This window comes from Lycorma delicatula, chromosome 4 (assembly GCF_047948215.1).
Source record: "Lycorma delicatula isolate Av1 chromosome 4, ASM4794821v1, whole genome shotgun sequence".
Taxonomy (NCBI): Eukaryota; Metazoa; Arthropoda; class Insecta; order Hemiptera; family Fulgoridae; genus Lycorma; species Lycorma delicatula.
The window spans coordinates 152,624,896-152,644,038 of NC_134458.1; the positions used below are offsets into that span (position 1 = coordinate 152,624,896).

Sequence of the window (19,143 nt, forward strand, 5' to 3'; positions counted from 1 at the left end):
TGGACATTTTTAGTCCAGTCGATTGCAATCAAAAAGGGGAGGTGCACAACTAGATGTTACAACAGTCCTAAATCCAAAATTTCAACATTCTACGGCTAATGATTTTTGAGTATTTGAGATACATACGTCACGCCGAAACTAGTCAAAATGGATTCAGGGATGGTCAAAATGGATAATTCCATTGAAAACTGAAAACCGAAATTCCTCGCGATCACAATACTTCCTTTACTTCGTACAAGGAAATATAATTTGGTCACGTCGACCAACTGGAACCCAAACCTTTTACTAAGAATCTTGATTTTTATCTCTCCTGTATACTTTTAATCCTGAATCAATTGTTTAAGGTAAAAATAAATTCATTTATAAAGCCGATCAAATCGAATCCAATTTTTTTTTTAGTGAATATTTTGATTTTTTTCGTAGTTGTATTCTAAATATTGTACGTATAATTAAATCATCAATATTATAAAATTCTGTCAAGGGCATAGCCGTGAAAGTTATAAAACCGTTTGCATTTTTTTCCCATTTCTCATATATCTATTTATTAATTTTCTTATATATATCTTTTTCCTGACAAGAAAATATTTTTTTTTATTGCAAACATTTTTTTGTTTTTTCTAAATAAATTTTGTTTGGTTCTTTTACATATGATTTTTTTTTTCAGTATTTACTGTAGCGATTTCGTTTGTTTACGACGAGAATGTACAAAAAAATGTGATAAACATATTTTTTTTTATGTTAAGTAATTACAAAGTCATATGTGATTTGATATCCATATTTAAATGAAGATTTCAAGGGCGTCCCTTTACTGTATTATTTTATTATTAAACATATGTTCATAAATTTATTTCTAACATGTGTTTGTAATTTATTAACTAAATGTTTTTTTTATTAATTTAATGTTAATTATTAATTTCTGTATTAATTTTTTCTCAGTCGATATACTTTTTTTATTTCTTACTAGTAAAGAACGATCGCGTAATTATTATTTGATTTATGAAGATGCTAAATACCAGTTACGTGTTGTTTTTTTCATCTTCTGATATCATCTTTCTTAACTCTTAATTCAATGTACCCTATAATTTAAGAGAAACGAACTGAAAATGATATAAATATTGTTCTTAACTTTCATTTTAGTATATTTATTTGATTGTTTATATTATTATATGTACATTAATGTTATTTATATCGAATTTGAAAGTTCTTTATTACATACAGAACATATATATATTTTTTTTAAATTTGTTTTTCTCTAACGTTTTGATGTAGGTACTTTGCTCTGATTTTTGTTTGTTAGTTTTAATTTTATTCCATTTGATTTGGGGGTTCCGCCCGTTGTTCTATTTGGTTATCTCAGTTAGGCGTTTTCTCCTTTATATATAAATATATATTAGATATTAGTTTTGCATTTTGCGTACTTCAGTTTAAGAAATTATGTGGGAATTCATCTATCATTGTTAAATAAGTTAGTTAATCGTTTGAACCGTACGATTGCTTCTGAAGGAAAGTTTTTAAATTTATTTTCTTTTTTCATATGTAAATAATTCTATTTTAAAAAATTTAATTTTCTGTTGTCTTTATTGCCTTCAGAACTTTAAGATATAAATGCTTTTCAGGTTATTATTGCTTGAAAAGTACCACCAGTAGTAGTAGTAATAGAATATCGCACTGTTTCAACTATGAAAAGTTATTTAATTTTGAGACTGCTTAAAAAAAAAAACACTTTATTTTTCGTAATATTAAATATACATAAGCAGTAATGAACCGATCAAATTCCTGCGTCCAGTGTATGACAGTTTTGTTTGCCTCTTTTCACTGTGTCATAAAAACCTTTTTGCGAAAATCATAACGTTTCCTTGATATTTTATTTTTTATTTCATTTCACGTGGCACACCACAGATCAAGAATTTATTTGCAATTTAAAAAAAAACTCATTGAAATATCATGCGTAAAGTTTAGAAAAAACGTTTCTAGCGTTTTGAAATCCGGGAAAAACGTTTACGGAAAATGTAAAAAACATTTTTAGTGCATAATTAATTGACAAATTCAGGTTTGGTAATCATGAATTTCTGAAAGTTCTGAATTTTGAAAATCAAGACAGCCGTATACTAACATTTTCTTTGCTAAGATCACCTGTACTTACATGACAGTACATGACTTACAACAAACCTTCGGTTTGTTATTTTGAGTATCATCAGGAGCTAAAGGACAATTGATTTTTTGCCAAACGTTTTTCGTTAGTAATCTGAGTATTTGATTTTCTCTTTGTTACATTTTGTTTTTCTGAAGCACGTCGTTTTGTCGGTCCAATATTATAATTTACTTTATTGACTAATAAACTAATCAAATAAAAATTGTAATTATGACCTGTTATATCTGCAACCATTACATAACCTATGGCAAATACATGTACGTAACCTAAATACTAGTCACATGTGAACATTGTTTTAAAGACGGCACCTTATTTATCCCAAATAACTATACAAAGTGAAAAACAGTTATTAATGATATGATGTAAATAATTTACGTTACAGATCCAAAAAATTGAAAATCCAAAAGTATTTGTGATAATTACACAGTAAACAAAAGTGCACGACACCAACAAAATAACTATACTACTCAAAGAGTAGTGCTACTATCTACTACAAAGAGTAGTAGGGGAAAAAAAGGTACTAAAAGAAGACAAAGTAAGCTTTAAAATGATTCTTAAATGAAATACTTATCCCTACTGAAACAGACAAATTAATCTTTAAAAATTGACAATTTCTTTAATTAAAAAGAAGAAATTTCATCCAGCAACGAACGACCTATAAAATATTTTTTTTAAATATAAAAATAATAATTATATCACATTAAAAAAGCAGATTTTAAAGAATCAATAAATGGGAAAAAAATATTAATTTTTTTAGTCAAAATTTGGGTTGATTTACCTCTCCTTAAATAATTTTCCTTATAGTAATATTTTGAGTTGCTAATTAAATCACGTTTACTGAAAGAGATAATTAAATTGATGATACCTGCTACTAAATGAAAAAAAATAATTTTTTTTTTCATTTTCGGATTTTATTTATTAAAATCGAGTAGATTATTCTCAAGATATCGGCTGTTTCACATATTTGAAATATAATTTTTTTTTTTTTTTTTTTGAAGTGTAGTCTTGTACATTTTCAGTTCGACCGTTCCTGAGATGTGTGGTTAATTGAAACCCAACCACCAATGAACACCGGTATCCACGATCTAGTATTCAAATCCGTGTAAAAATAAAGTCCTAGTAAAGCCAGCTTTACTAGGACTTGAACCCTGGAACGCTCGACTTCCAAATCAGCTGATTTGGGAAGACGCGTTAACCACTAGACCAACTCGGTGGGTCTCTTTGCGTACGCCTAAGAACCGTAAATTTAACTACGGTTACTAAAGCAAATGGACATTTGTTTCTATCACTTTGTTAATTTCAGTTTGTGTTATTTTAATATCTGTTTTCCTATTTGTACGAGGGATACGAGTGAACGATAGAACCTGTTTTAACGAAACTTGAAAAACGAATTTAATTATTAATTTTAAATAGACAGTGGTTTACGTGCTTGAAATCTTACCAATATCTCTTTATTTCTTCTTATTTGAAATACTTAACCGGGGGCAATCTTTTTTTTTTTTTTATAAATAATATATTTTTGGTTCAATTGTATAGGATTCAGTACAATAAAAGTAGTATAAAAAAATTAAATTCGTTTTCCTATTTGGTAAAACGTTTACAAATTCAAATATTCGGGATAAATTTTAACAAAAATTAAAGAAAATTAGAATTTTTGCTACATTTCTATCTATGAAAGGGAACAGTAATAGTTAGTTAAAAATATAAATTATTACGATAACAAACCGAATCAAATGTTAAACGTTTCTTTTTTTTCAAAAGTTACTTGTAGTTAGGTTTTAAAAGAAAGGTAAGTTTAAAATGATTTTTAAAATTTTATCAAGTTTATATTTTAAAAAATGTTTATAGAATTGTATCCAACTTTGACAGAAATTTGTTTGAAGTATCAAATGGGGGTTATTGTATCATTTTGCCGGAACAATTTCGTTAAACACTTTTCAGGAGTTCAGGAGAATATAAAATTTAAAAAAAATTCGTACATATTATTTTGTTGGGGATTTTGGTGGTGGGGGCGCTTCCTTACGGATGCTAAAGAACAGATCAGAACTCGCAAGAACACCGAATAATCCGGTTTGTAATAAAATCGAAACTTCTTTTTAAAATTACATTTGTTTTTCGTATAAACAGTCTAATAAAACCAAAATGGAATTTTATCAGGTATTGCATAATATTATTATAGAAAAATAATTGTTTGATTTAATTTTTTCAATAATTTAAATATGTTGTACAATTCTAGCAATGGTAATAGTTTTTTATAGCCAGAGTTTCTGGTTTAGATTTGTCTAAGTTGAATTATAAAATTTATAATTTAATCTATGATAATTCTTTACTTTAAAACATCTTCGTTGACTAGAGAAAATTAACGTCGGTAGGGGTTTTATAGCGTTAATCACATCAATATATTGCGCCACGTTGGCTCGTAAAATGTCTTTGATTTTATGAATATTTAACCGACATAAAGATGAATATAAATATATTAATTATTAAGAGATAAAGTTTTACTGATTAGCTTTAAAAATTTATCGCTGAAGGTGTAAAGAGGATATAATTGTTCGAAAGCGCTACGTATTTATTAATCATACCTTTCTTTCATTTTTTTTTTTTTTTGTCTTCTGTCAGTTAGTTGTTGATTTGATAAGTCTCTATTTCTTTGTGTTCTATGATCTAATCTTTCATTCGTAGCGTATTTTCTGCCACCTACATACTCAATTATTTACTTAATGTATTCTACTTTTCTTCTTGCCGGTTATCATTTTCTACATTTACTTCCTTCCATTAATAAATCAACAAACACCGGATATCTCAATTTATGATAGATTTATTTAAATTTTCTTATTATGCGAATTTTCCATGAGCTTCTCTTGTTTTTTTTCTTCTAAAATTCATCTTAAAACCTTTTCATTTTGAATTTTAAAAACACACCATTTTTCAAAATTTGTGCAAATCATTGTGCCATAAATCTTCACTCTATGTAGAAATTGACATACGCTCGCGCGTACACACACACATACAAAACGGTTTGCATTTAATAACCATGTATAAAAGCTCTCTTTGCTTGTATTACCTGATTTTGATAGAATGCTTAAATCGTCCGTCCCTTATGTTCTATCTTTAAATAAAATAATTCTTCGATTTTCGGTATGCCCCTTTATTTCCTAATGTCTTGGTATTTCACGTTTCTATCTTGCTTTTCTATAATATTTGAGTGTTGGTTAGGTGTCAAAACCGAACGGTCGGTGACCTGACATGAGAACAAACCAATCTCGAAATTGACATAATCATTCTCCAGTAGTAGTAAACGGTGGCAGGTTTATTAAGTAAAAATAAGGTGTGGTTTCCTGTTTTCTTTTTCGCTGATCTGAATATAATGGACTCGAACTATCAGCATGTTAAATCAACTGAAATATAGATGATATTCGTATCTACAAGTGATACCTGCATCGAATTCATCTCACCAAGGACTGGTTTCATCATTATTCTGAGAGAAAGCAACTTTTGATAATATCTCAGGTGTTCTAATGCAGTTCATCTATAAGAAAAACTGGAGCAAATAGTACAAAGCGACAAATAAATTCTTTACTGTCGAAAATCAATGCATTCTGTACGCTGGGATTAGTAAAAGATATATTTTGTTTAGTATTTAAATAAAAAAACAAGAAATCAACTTTAAATAAATTGTTCACCGGTTTCCTTTGTAATAAATGAATTTTTCTTCACTTGTTATTGTTAAAAATATTTTTTTTAAAAACTTACCTTGTTACAAAGAAAATAAGTTTCTAAGCAACATAGTTGCCACGCGTGTTTTTATAATTGTGTGTAAGGCTCGTATTTTAAAAAGGGCGGAAGTGATGAGTTTTTATTATTACTGTTTTTTTTTGTTTTTTTTTTTTTTTATTGAAAAAGCACATCTGTTTAGTTTGGTTGTTGAGGTTTGAGGTTAAGTGGATATATATATATATATATATAGTAGTAGAGGGGGAAAAATACCATAACATATTATAACAGTGTGTCTGTGTGTAGCAAGTAAATGCACCCCACCAGTCTTAAAAGTTATCTTGACGAGGGTTCTTGTTGTTTGACCGTAAAAGGCTAGCATTCTCTCATCTGCTATACGAGAGACACTTTCTCCCTTCGGCGAGGACTTTTAAAATGCATATATACTAGTCGTGTACTTATAGACATATATGTTTGGTTATAATCTGTATTAGTTCTATTTATCCTTATATATATTTATTTGCAAATTTTGCCTTTTTAAGAGATTTAAATAAAAGAAGAAGATTTTTAAATCAAGCCGTAATTTTTTTCATATATGTGTTCACGTCTATACTCATCACTAATGGACGAATTTTAATGAATATTTCGTTACTTTGGAGAGGGATTTTTTCTGGTTGTGTTGTAAGATTTTAACGGAAATAGATTACGTGTTCAGCGACGATTTGAAGATGTTTTTAAATTTTATGGCATTGTGATCGCTTAATATTTTTGTTTATTATAACATAATAACTTCTCACTTTGATACGCATGTGAAAATCAAATAAAATTTACTTCAGAAAAAGTAGGGTAAAAAAAATTATTTATTTCCGCATTCTACAGAATAATTTCCCAAGCTCGTTAGTAGTCTCTACGTAATTTCTTTGGATTCTTTTTTTGTAAAGATTCTTATAAAGGTTTCTCGCCGTTTCAGGTTTTTTAATCGGAACGGCCCGTTTTTCTATACGGACACCTCGTTTTTGCAAATCTAATCAGATTTTAATTAGAAATTAAAGATGTACAGAAAAAGCTTTAAAAAATACATTTATAAAACTTACTGCAAAGAAACTGCAGTAAAATAGTGGGTTTAGAAAAAAAATTGGGTTTAAAGGTTATCTCTTATAAAAATTATCTGTTAACTTTGACTTATAGTACTGAAACACAAATAAAATGAAAGAGTAACTCGTACAGTTTTTTCCTACAAGTGTTCAGTAAGTGCCTTTCGTCACGCGGTACGGATCCATCTGTACCTGGCATGTCTGGAGTAATGGAAGCGACAGCTGCTCTAATCCTGTGCCTCAAATGGGGTAGATCAGTAAGTAGCGAAATACAAACACAAGATCCTTTATAAAATTCCAAGGGAAAACACATGGGTTCAGATCGTGTAACCTTGGAGGCCACCGCTACATGTCGATCGATCCATTGATCGGGGGAAATGCCATTCGACCAATCCCGTACAGAGTTATACCGATGAGGAGGCGCACTATCTTGTTGCCTAATTAAATTCTCTGGTTCATATTGCAGTTGAGGATAGAGCCGTACTCTCATTATATCGAAATAAGCAACTCCTGTTACGCTTGCTTCAGCGAAGTAGGACGTACCGTATATTTGCCGTCATGATATCCCAGAGAAAATATTTAATTTTGGGGAATCCCTTTTGCATCGTAAGTGTTCATGGGGATTCTATGACCCCAGATACGGACCCTTATGTGGGTTAAATTTTCTATTAGTATGAAAGGTTGATTCATCGCTAAACACAATACGGTTAAGAAATTAGTCATCTTCAGGCTTCAAAATTTCGATTCCGTAGTCGGTAGACTTCAAATCCTGTAACAGTTGTAAACGGTATGAACAAATACGTAAGCGTTTCCTTAAAACAATTCACACCGACTTCGGTAGTTCACAGCCTTTCTAACGGATTTTTTAGGATTATGCAGGAAAGATTCCCTGACACGTTCAAGACAAGCTCGGTCGTCCCGTACACTTCCTTTTACAAGGGCATCCGGTCGTTACAAACTGATAATGTCATCGATGAATGTTATTGTCTCTCAGTGGATTACAATAAAATTTTCTACTAGACGCGCATTGAATTGTAACTACAGAGTATTTAGCAAACTGCAAAACACAGACGCTTTCTGTTCAAGAGTTCTAATCTTTGCTAACGGCGCCGTCAAGCTAAAGGTTAGGGATCAATCTACGGCCATGCAGACCACTGAAGTTGTTTTTAATTTAGCGCACTTCTGAAAGTCAAAATTTAAATAACCGAAAAGATATTATTTTATTTTGAAATCAATTTTATTTATATTTATTTTCTACGGCTGTATCATAATGAGGGTCATTATGAATCAGATTTTAATTATGATACTGGTGTTTTATCCAATCAAAAGTCTAGCTTTTCAACCATCGACCAATCAGAAGCAGGTATTGTTTAGTGTTCAGCTGTTTTTTAAAACTACTATGTTAATATAATTTAGTATTTAACAAGCAGATGCTAATATGAAAATATACCAATAGGAGTAACTAAGTTTCTATGTTAAAGTGTTTATCCTTTTGTTAATTATGTCGGATTCTAGAGAAGAAATGTCTTTAACATATGATAAATAACCTATTGCCAGAGAAATGTATTTTTTGAAAAATTTAAAAAAATATTCCTTAAACAAAATTATTGTTCATCGTTTAAGTAATATTAATTAATTTTTTTTTTAATATTAAAATATTATTGATTTAATATTTGGCAATTAGTTTATTTACATTTGAGATAAATTTTTTTAGAAAGGGAGAGAGTAATATTTTTATTCGCTAATTAAATTTTTTACAGATTTTTCTGTAATTTTATGTTTTTCAGTATTTAAATCTAGTAAGATATTAAAATTTAACATAATTCCCCTTTGGATTTTCCTAATTAAATTAGAACATTTCTGTTGAAACAAGTAAATTATGTTATTTTTTTATTAAAGAAGAGAAAATACATGATTTCTGATAGCGGGTGTTAAACTAAATATTTTATAAAGTTTATTGCATAATGATTTTTTGTTTGTTTTAGCCACTATGGACTACGTTATAGTTCCACTTTTTCATTTTTCTTTCACATCTCCTTCGTCATTTCCCAGTGTTTTTCTTTTCTTTTTTCTGTGCAGATGTACTTCTTCCGTTGTTTTTGTTTTCCCTGGAAACCTGTAATGTTTTGCAATTTCTTTCTCAGCGGAGTGAATGTTCTTTGATGTCTTCTTTTTAGTTCTTCCATGTCTTTTCAGTTCCACTGATGCAGTTTTTATCTGTTTTTAGATTTTTGAACTGTGTAAGTAGCCTTTTAGGGTTTATTTTTTGTTAGTAACCGTAGAAGACGAAGCTTCTTCTGGTACATCCAATGTTTTCTCTACTTTCTTTTATAGTTCGTTATTGTTTCTTCTGTATTCTTCCCTGTCTTTGATGTGCTCTAAGAAATTTCTAAGTTTGTTGTTTATTAATAAAATATTAAACTTTAAACACTTAAATCACGAAGAAAATTCATTTTTTTTAATTTTGTAAAAATCATTTTTATTTGTAAAATGTGATCTGTTTATTTATTGTTTCTTAATTACTAATTTCGGACTTTTTGTTAAGAAACGTAAGAGGAATTTGTATAATTGAAAATTTTACAAAACTATACATAATTGATTTTTCATAAACATCTTTTTTTTACGTATAACCGACATTGAATGAAAACAATATAGAAAAGATAAAACCTTTCTTTTAACTAAACATTCCTTCATTATTTTTCTTTAACGTCGTTATGTATCATTTACTTTATCGGTATCAAACTTCATATGCAAATAGATAAATGTATTTTGTTTCGTCATCAAATAACCAGAATTATAATGACAACAAGCAATGTTATTTGAAAGATAATACAATAGATCCTGTTCTCTGGCTCTGATGTAAGTTAAATTGTAGTGTAAAATTACTTTTAATGATATTCTTATTTTTTTGTTTAGCTTATCATCGTGACGTTATTACGACATGAGCTTACGTATTAATTTTTAAAAATTCAAAATAATTTGCGAATTAACTGCAACTAAAGAGGTTTAAATGTTTGTTCATTTCCGTTAAGATGTTGAAATTACAAAGATCACCGCGTAAATCTCATAAAAGTATCATGAAATGTAATTTTTTTGTTGTAAAATGTATATTTTTATTAAGATTTTAAAAATTTGTTTGAAATCGGATAATTAGTAGGAGGGCTCTAGAATTTTACTTGTAACATTTGTTTTAATTCATTTCGGACTAAATAACTTAGGTCTTTACGGCTGCATCCTGATGTGACTGTCATCAAACGCAGCTGTATACGGAAAAATTTAAATTTAGAGGTTTATGGTTACGGGTGAAACGTAAAAAGTTGTTTATCGTTTAATAAGAAGCCTACTCCGACATTGTTACAGGCTGCTGGAAAACAAATCCGAAGAACTTGCCGCTGCACATTTCTGCAATCTTAACAGTATATTACCCGTATAACTTTGTCGATCTAAATTCCTTTTTTTTGCCTCTGGGCCCATCGTTAGGTGTTGCTTCACAAAATGAGATGAAATGACAATTCTTGTAGCGTGTGAAAATACCATACCTAACCGGGATTCGAACCCGGGATCTGTAGATGTAAGATCGAGATGCTACCGATCGCGTCACGGAGGCCGGCTAATTCAAATTCCGTTATTCACACGCAACATGTCGAACAAATGTGGGCTTGATAAAGCATAGGAATAAAAAAACATAAGGAATTGGTAACATATGAATCGACGAATTTATCTGTCGTCAACTAATGCTGAAACACAATAATAATCGGTTCTGCCTAGCCCTGAATTACACCTAAGTCTATCATATTGTCCCTGTAACATTAAAAAATAATAAATTAAGCTGATCTGAATGGAGGAGTGGTAGCGTCTCGGTTTTTCATCCAGAGGTTCCGAATTCAAATCCCGGTCAGGCATCCGTATTTTCCATACGCTACAAAATTCCATTTCCATATCCCACGAACAAGCTTCAAGCTTATGTGGCGATAACATCAAAAGAAAAAATTTCGTCGCCTGTAAAAATTATTTGTGTTTTATTTTTCCTTTGAGTTGTATTATTTTCATTACAAAAAAACCCACAAAATCATTAATTAAAATAAAAATATAACACATTTACTATCACTGTTACAGTCTTGATTTGGTGTTTGAAGCTTCTTCAACATTTCCTAAATTGAAAATTACGGTGTTAAATATCGTACGGTTTTCTTCTTCCGTAATAAAAATCATTGATCTTAGAATTACATTATTATTTGGAAAAATTTTATTTATTTATTTTTTTTTCATGGATCGTGTTTTTCGTGAAACAGAAAATGGATAAGTATATTGTTATATTTTATTTTAACTGGTGTTTTTCGCTTGAGTTGTACAGTTTTATTCGCTTTCTACAATCAACTTACTCTATATTAGCTACTTGCTATCGTTCCGTGGTAGCCGTGATCGTATAGTGGTTAGTACCTTGCGTTGTGGCCGCAATAACCCAGGTTCGAATCCTGGTCACGGCAGGAACTTTTTTTTTCTTATTATTTTAATTATTAAAAATTTTATATCGAATAAATTGTTTAAAAAAATTGTTTTAAAGATTTTTGATTTCAAAAAATTAATAATAATCAAAATATATTTTATTGACGCGTTCTTAGCAAAATTAGAAGGGGTCCAACAGTTATCGGCAATAAATCCTATCTCTATTTTTAAATTATAAAACAACATCAGTTTGTTTTAGATTAGTACAAATAAGGTTATAAAAAAAAAAAAAAAAACGGGTTTGATATAATTTTAATGTTTATGTTAAATTGTATTTCACTGTCATAATTTTAAACAAAAACAATTATTTCATTTCAATGGCTATTTTAAAGCTTTTTAAAATCAAAAATTGTTTTTACTCGATAAAGAACAAGTGCTTGTTTTTATTTGTTATTTCAATTACAAATAAATTTCCTTGCGCGAAAAATACTTTGCTTGATATTATATTATTAAACAGAGATTAAAGAAAAATTATGTATACCCTGAATTATTAGAAAATTGAACTGTTTATCTACGATGTGACGTGAAATTATCGGATGCTGTCCTTTGAAATTTTCTCACACATAACCTAACCTTATTTCACACATAAACATTATCGATCAGTAGTTATTTTATAATCTGTTTTCATTGTGATAACTACCGTTTAGTACGTAAACGTTTTGAGTACAGTGGAACTACAGAACAAGTGAAAGAGGAGGCTACGTTCATTTACTGTTGGAGAAGTGTTATGTTATCGCTTAGGCAAAGGAGCATGGAAATCGTGCTACACGTAAAAAAGTGATATAGCAGAGTCCTGTATCGTGATTAGCGAAAGAAAGAAAAAGGAATTTTTTATAACCGATAAAAACGAGAGCATTTTAGCGAAAAACGCGAAATATCCGGAAGTAGAAGAAATATTTGCAGTACATGAATGTATGTCTGTTTGGATACAGAATTTCTACCGAAGGGTCGGATGAAAGCCCTGGAAATCGCGGAAGGATTAATAATTGGTAGGTATTAATTTTAAGCTAGTCTTAACCGGATACGCCGATTCCTTTGCCAACAAAGTTTTTCTGTTCGAAGAAGGACGACAATAGTACAACGGCTTCTCGATGCATACGAACATAAACTGACAAAATAACAAAGATATGTCATAAATTTAACAATTATTCCCTAGATCAAATCAGGATTACGGGCCGGACACCGGTGACTTTCGAAATGGTGTCAACAATAATCGATGAAAGTGTGGCTGCAATGAGTGTTGCGAGATACGAACTGTCGGTTACGGAAAACAACTTCGCAATTTTCCCCGACCGAAGGTACTTCTACTTTCGGACGGGGGGGGGGGGCAGTTTTCATTTAAAAATGCCATTTTTGATAGAAAACGTCTGTCGAATGGTGAAAACTTTCACCCGATATTGACGTAGAAAAGGGATGGATATTAATGAATTTATATTGGATTGGATTAAATGCATCTGGGAACGTGAACCAGGCGCTTTATAACGAAAAGTTTTCGTACTGGTAACGGACAGTTTTTTAGGGGTCATTCTACCGATGATGAAATGAAAACCGATTACTGGAAAGTGCGATCAGGTTATTATTATTCATGGTGGAATGACATTATTCTTCATATTCTAGATATTTTAGTAAATTGGCCGTTTACAATCAAATTCCGTAAACGTTGCACAAACTGGCTGGCCAACACGACACTACATCATATAGTAAGCTTAAGAAATCGTCTTTGATACAGATTTTTTAATGGGTTATTGCGGCTCGGTCCGAAATACCGAATGATTTGATTAAAAAATCGTTCAAGAAATGTATTTCGAATGCTTTCGATTGAAGTGAGGACGGTTATTTGTGGTTAAGTGATTATGAAAATAATTGCAATTCTACGGTTGACGGAAACTCGAGCACCGATTACATTAGTTAAGATAAATACGTACTATAATTTCTATTCTTTCTATTAAATATTTACCGAACAGACCGATTTCTTTATGTAATGCACATAACAAATTCTGTTATACCCTCAGTCTTCTATGGTGATTTTGTTTATAAAATTCAAAAAAGGTAACAATTTGTTACGTTTTTCAATTTTTTAACCTGTGTTGCGTGGTGCCTATGTGTGTGTACGGTATTTTTTCATTTCTTTCGAAATTTAGACTACGCGGGCTATATGACATCACTTAGCAATTTTTACTACCTTAATCGTTTAATTTTTTAAATAATAAAAATTATTGAATTTTATGTTTAATTTTTATAGTTGATTTAGTAATATTATTATACTATTTTTTCTTTTTAATGGTTTCCAAGTATAAGCTCAGAACAAGTTGCGAAGAAAAAATAATCATTTTACTATGAAATATGTATTTTAATAACTCATGATATAATAGAAGATTCAATTACGTAACCTGGAATCTGTTACCTGTACTTTTATTATCATAAACAATAACTTATTCCAGAAAACATAACTATTTTATTTTAATTTATTAAATTTAAAGGTTTTTTAATACTGTTACTAAAATTATCGTCTTTGAAATACATTTGAGGTTATATTAAATGTATATAATCATTTACTGGCGTGGTGTTTTGGTTGTGTTTAAATTTTGAGGGACAAAACCTTGGGGCTTTGTTTTTTTTTTAAAAAAAGAATTTATTTGTCTGTTTATAATGGATTTATAATTACTCGTATTTGTCCTTTCATTTATTTTTTAAATTTATATTAAGTTAAAAGTACGTATGTTAATTCTTATTTTCTCTGCTTCGTTTTAATTTTTGTTTATTTGATTAAGGTTAAACATAAGATTCTGTTCTATGTGTAAAATGTTTTTTTTTTGTACGATAAGGTAGGGGAGGTGGTAGTGCTTCATCTGTTGTACAGCTGGCATACCAGCGTTGCGCTGTACTGTGTATCTACGCCTGGACAGGACAGGTGTACGATGGAGTTTAGCAGTTCCCTTCCCGCAAACCTTCTCCTTCCTAGGTTATCCCTTTTCCCCTCCTTCGTTCTCTCTCACTCACTCTCTCTCTCTCTCTCAAGATATCCTCTCGTTGACCTAAATTTATTCTCCGTATTTGTGCTGTTTGTAGATTCTATTGCCCCTTATGTATGTTCATTGAATTGCTTTCTTTTGTATGGCACCACGTATGCCTTATAAAAATTCTCTGTATGAATATAAAAGTTAATTGTAAATTTCATATCGCTGTACGTGAATCAGGATCCTCCGATGATATTACAGCTTTTTTTTTAATCTAAAAATTAACATATTTTTTAATAGGAATTTATTTTCATTATTATTAAAATTTATTGTTAAGAGAAAATATATATATATAAATAAAAATGAGGTGTTAGATTATTTCAATCATAAACTATCCATGTACAAGACGGAATTGTTAAGTTCCTCTGTAATTGTAAATTACTACTTTATTCGCAAATACTTATTATAAAATTAAATTAAATATCGCGGAATGGATGGTCATATTGCCTACATCCTCAGCTCACGTTTTGTAGTAGTCGTTTCTTTACATTACTTATTTTTATCGGAACTCAGGTTTTTCTCTTTTTGTATTTCTTTTAAACTGCTTTTTCATATTGGAGTCTGTTTTTTTCCCGACAGTAGATATATAGCTACTGTAGCTACACGTATAAATTAAAGTTGATGAGCGGTCAACATTTTGGGTATGCAGTTCATTGAAAATCTTTACGTTTCATAACCGTCTCTTATCAAAATGTTCAAAAACACCTATGGAGAATTCCGGAAATATATATATACGTACGTGTGTGTGTACGTTGCTCGAAAATTAAAATTCTAAATTTTTCTGAAATATATATATATATAATTTGAAGTACAGATGCAATTAAATTTTGAATTTAGTCAGACTAGGGGGTATTATTACCGTAATTTCACATTTCAACTTGTAGGGCATCATAGGAAATTTTGAAATTCGATACAGCGGTAGTACTAATACGAGTTGTTTACAGTACTGAAATTTTAATTCGATCGGAGTTAGGGGGTAGGGATATAATTAGCTTAATTATTTTAGAGTTTGTTATATATTTCTAAAACGGATTAATAAAAACAAAGAAAATATTAAAAAAAGGTTTTCTACGTATTTTCTTACTTGTTACATTTTTATCCGAATCTACAAGGAGTTTACGACCATATCCAAAAAAAAAATTTTTTATTTAATATTTCTAAACCGGCTTAACAAAATATTTCCATAACCGTTTTCCATTTTGATTTTCTTTTTATTACTGATTTGATGGATTTTAATTAATAATAAAATTTAAAAACTTTGTAGCGTATTTGAAATAAAAATCTGTCGATGGCGAAGCCGGGAAAGTTATGTAATCTTTTTCCGTGGTTTATTTTCAGTTTTTAAATAAAAGTAAAAGATTTTTTTTATAAAGCGAACTTATTAAAAAAAAATAAAATAAATAAAATTCAACCCAGAAAAAGCCTTTCTATTGTTTAAATGTTGAAATTATTTAGCGCTGTCTTAAAATAAATTACTAATTTTAACAAGCATTAGATATGTGTTGTTATTTTTATTTCCTTGTACGAAGTGAAGGAAGTATTGTGATCTCGAAAAATTTCGGTCTCCAGATTTCAACGGAAATGTCCATTTTGACCATCCCTGAATCCATTTTGACTAGTTTCCGCGTGACGTTTGTACGTATGTATGTTCAAAAATGTGGATTTTGAATTTTTTCTTAATTGCAGTAATGAGCAGCCCTCATTGAGAGCTTTTCAACGATATATCATAAGTGGTACTTATTTTCATCTGTTCCAGAGTTATAGCCAAATCAAATTTTAATTAATGAAATATTTAGATCTTATAATGGGAAGGCACATCGGTTCGAATCAGACTTCATATACATTTTTTTAACTTTTTTTTGTTAATTTTAACACATTGATTTATTAATAATTATTTTTAGCCTCTCATTGTAAAAAAAAATGTACGATGAATAATAATTAAATAACAAAAAATAAATAAAATAAAATGAAAAAATATCAAAAGTTTTTAATGAAATAAAATTTTATGTACTTTTCATTTAAAAAAAAATAGTGTAAATGTAATTTAACAGGCGTACAAGGAAGTCATGTGTTCTCCAAGCCAGATTTTGTTTATTGTGAATTTAAAAAAATATATATAATTTTTAGTTTATTAATTTAAATAAATCATTTTTATTACTTTTCTTAAAAGTTTCGTGATTATTTAGGAAAAATAACACAAACTGCCCGCTTTTTTGGGTGGTTTTCAAACTTTTCCTAATTACTTTCGGTGGATTTAAAAAAAAGGCATGTTTGCAGCTAATCATAAATAAAAATTGCCTAAAAGTAATCGACAAATTTTTTTTAAGGGTTACAAGAACTATTTCTTATACCTACTAAATTTGCTAGTGAGAAATCAGAATATAATAAAAATACTTCTTGACCGGGCAGGATTGTTTTATCAACCAGAAAAATTTTAGCTGAAATTCGAAGAGTCCTCGTATTTTATTTTCACATTCCATCAAATAAGAAAAAAGGAGCAGGTGTTTTCGGTGAACCGTTATGTTTACTGGGAATCAGTACGAAAATAAATCGATTGTAACATTAAAGTTTTATTTCTTTGTACTTTAATCGATTAGTAATATATTTAGCAGAAGTGTAATAACACAGGTATTGTGAAATTATCAGTCGTTTGTATTTTAATTTTACTGTACTTTATATTTGGATAGAGTTGAAATCATGTTTTAAACAGTTTATATTTTTAGAACTTTTGTTAAATAAAATAAGCTTTTCGTTTTGTTTATATTCCTATATTTATAAATAGAATTCCAGATTTAACTGTTTATATTCTGTAATGCCTAATTGTTTCTCAAGTAACATCATTTTAAATACACTTTACATTCTTTTTTCTTTTCAAAAATATTCATGTTGAAACGAGTTCTTTTCTCTTTCCTATTTTATACATTTTAAAATGTTTAAATAGTGTTTTTTTTTTTTTTTTTTTTTTTTTTTTTTTTTTTTTTTTTTTTTAGTAAATGAATAAAGTAGATGAATATTTTGTTTAGAAATACATGGCACTGCTTTTCAGTTAAATTTTTAGGATAGCAAGTAAGGCTGTAGAACATATATCAATAATTTTTTATTATTTTTTTCGGGGGGGGGGCTTGATGATACCGCCACATAAGCTTGAAGCTTGGGCGTGGGATATGATATGAAATTGGAATTTTATAGCGTACGAAAAATGCACGCCTGACCGGGATTCGAACTCGGGACTTTCGGTTGAAAGTCGGAGACGCTACCATTCCGTCACGGAGTCTTACTTTACCGGCTTTAGCTCTATTTTTGCATCAACAGCATAATTTTAAAGGGAGAAATATAACAATCCACCAAAATTTTGGGTTTTGGGGTTTTTACAAATAACGACGTTCAAGACTTGCTTAAAAAAAGATCTAAAAAAATGTTATAGAAATTTCTAGAAGATGTATGTAAATACGTACGTGTGTGTGGGCCGGTATTTTGATTAATATTTCTGGACTGGTTCAACATAAATTCTACGAAAATGGGCCAAAGAAATTCTGTTTAGGGCCGACGACGCTGATTGTATTAAATTTTGGATAAAATGAAAAAAGGGACGGGCTAGTTTATACCATTTATCATTTTTAACTATTTGTATGTTGGTTATAGAAAATTTAGTTTCATTACGATAAAAATAGTTAAGTCATTTAAAATTCCAGAGTTTTAAGTCAATCGGATTAATTGGTAGGGGATGTTCAACGTAATATCTAACCCGTTGAACAATGAAGGTGAAATTTAGCACAAATATGCGTTTTAACCATCCCTGAATCCATTTTGAATAGTTTCGGCGTGACGTCTGTACGTACATGCGTATCTTGGATAAGTAAAAAACGATTAACCGTAGAATGTTGAAATTTTGTATTTAGGACTGTTGTAACATCTAGTTGTGCACCTTCACTTTTGATTGCAATTGACTGGACCAAAAGTGCCCAAAATCTAAAACATTTTGATATTGGACTTGTTTTAATTGCAATAATAAGCCCTTATTGAGGGCTTTTTAACGATATATCATAAGTGGTACTTATTTTCATATGTTCCAGAGTTATATTCAAATCAAATTTTAATTAATGAAATATTTGGATCTTATAAGGGGAAGGCACATCGGTTCGAATCCGACTTCAATACATTTTTTTAACTTTTTTTTTTAATTTGAATATATTGATTTATTAATAATTTCTGCTAACCTCTAATTGTAAAAAAAAAATACAATAAATAATAATTCAATAATAATAATAATAAAAAATATGAAAAAAAATCAGAAGTTATTAGTGAAATAAAATTTTATTTACTTTTCATTTTAATTTAAATATTTTTACACAGGTTAATTATTGTAAATTCAGTATATTTAAGTTTTTAAAAAAATAGTTAAAAAAGTATATCTATATGAAGTCGGATTCGAACCGATGTGTGCATGATTACGGATCCGACACGTTCTCACTTATACCACATACTTGAGCGACGTGAATTAAAAATAATATATATACTAATATAAAATTCTGATAGGGCTACCACAAAAAAAATGTGATGTAATGTGGTGTCCACCACAATACAATTTTGTAACTGTCCACTTTATTAAAGAATTGGAGGATCGTAACTCACTTTAAAATGAAATAAGTTTAAATGAAGT

General features: G+C 29.5%; 1 protein-coding gene and 1 non-coding gene across 9 annotated transcripts in view; both read left to right on the forward strand.

Annotated features, from left to right (window-relative positions):
- The window catches only part of ssh (Protein phosphatase Slingshot), a 504,868-nt gene that overhangs the window by 232,142 nt on the left and 253,583 nt on the right, over positions 1-19,143 (forward strand). The gene's annotated exons all lie outside the window — the stretch shown is intronic.
- On the forward strand, positions 11,376-11,447 carry TRNAH-GUG (transfer RNA histidin (anticodon GUG)). The gene has a single exon. It is a non-coding gene; the product is annotated as a tRNA-His (tRNA).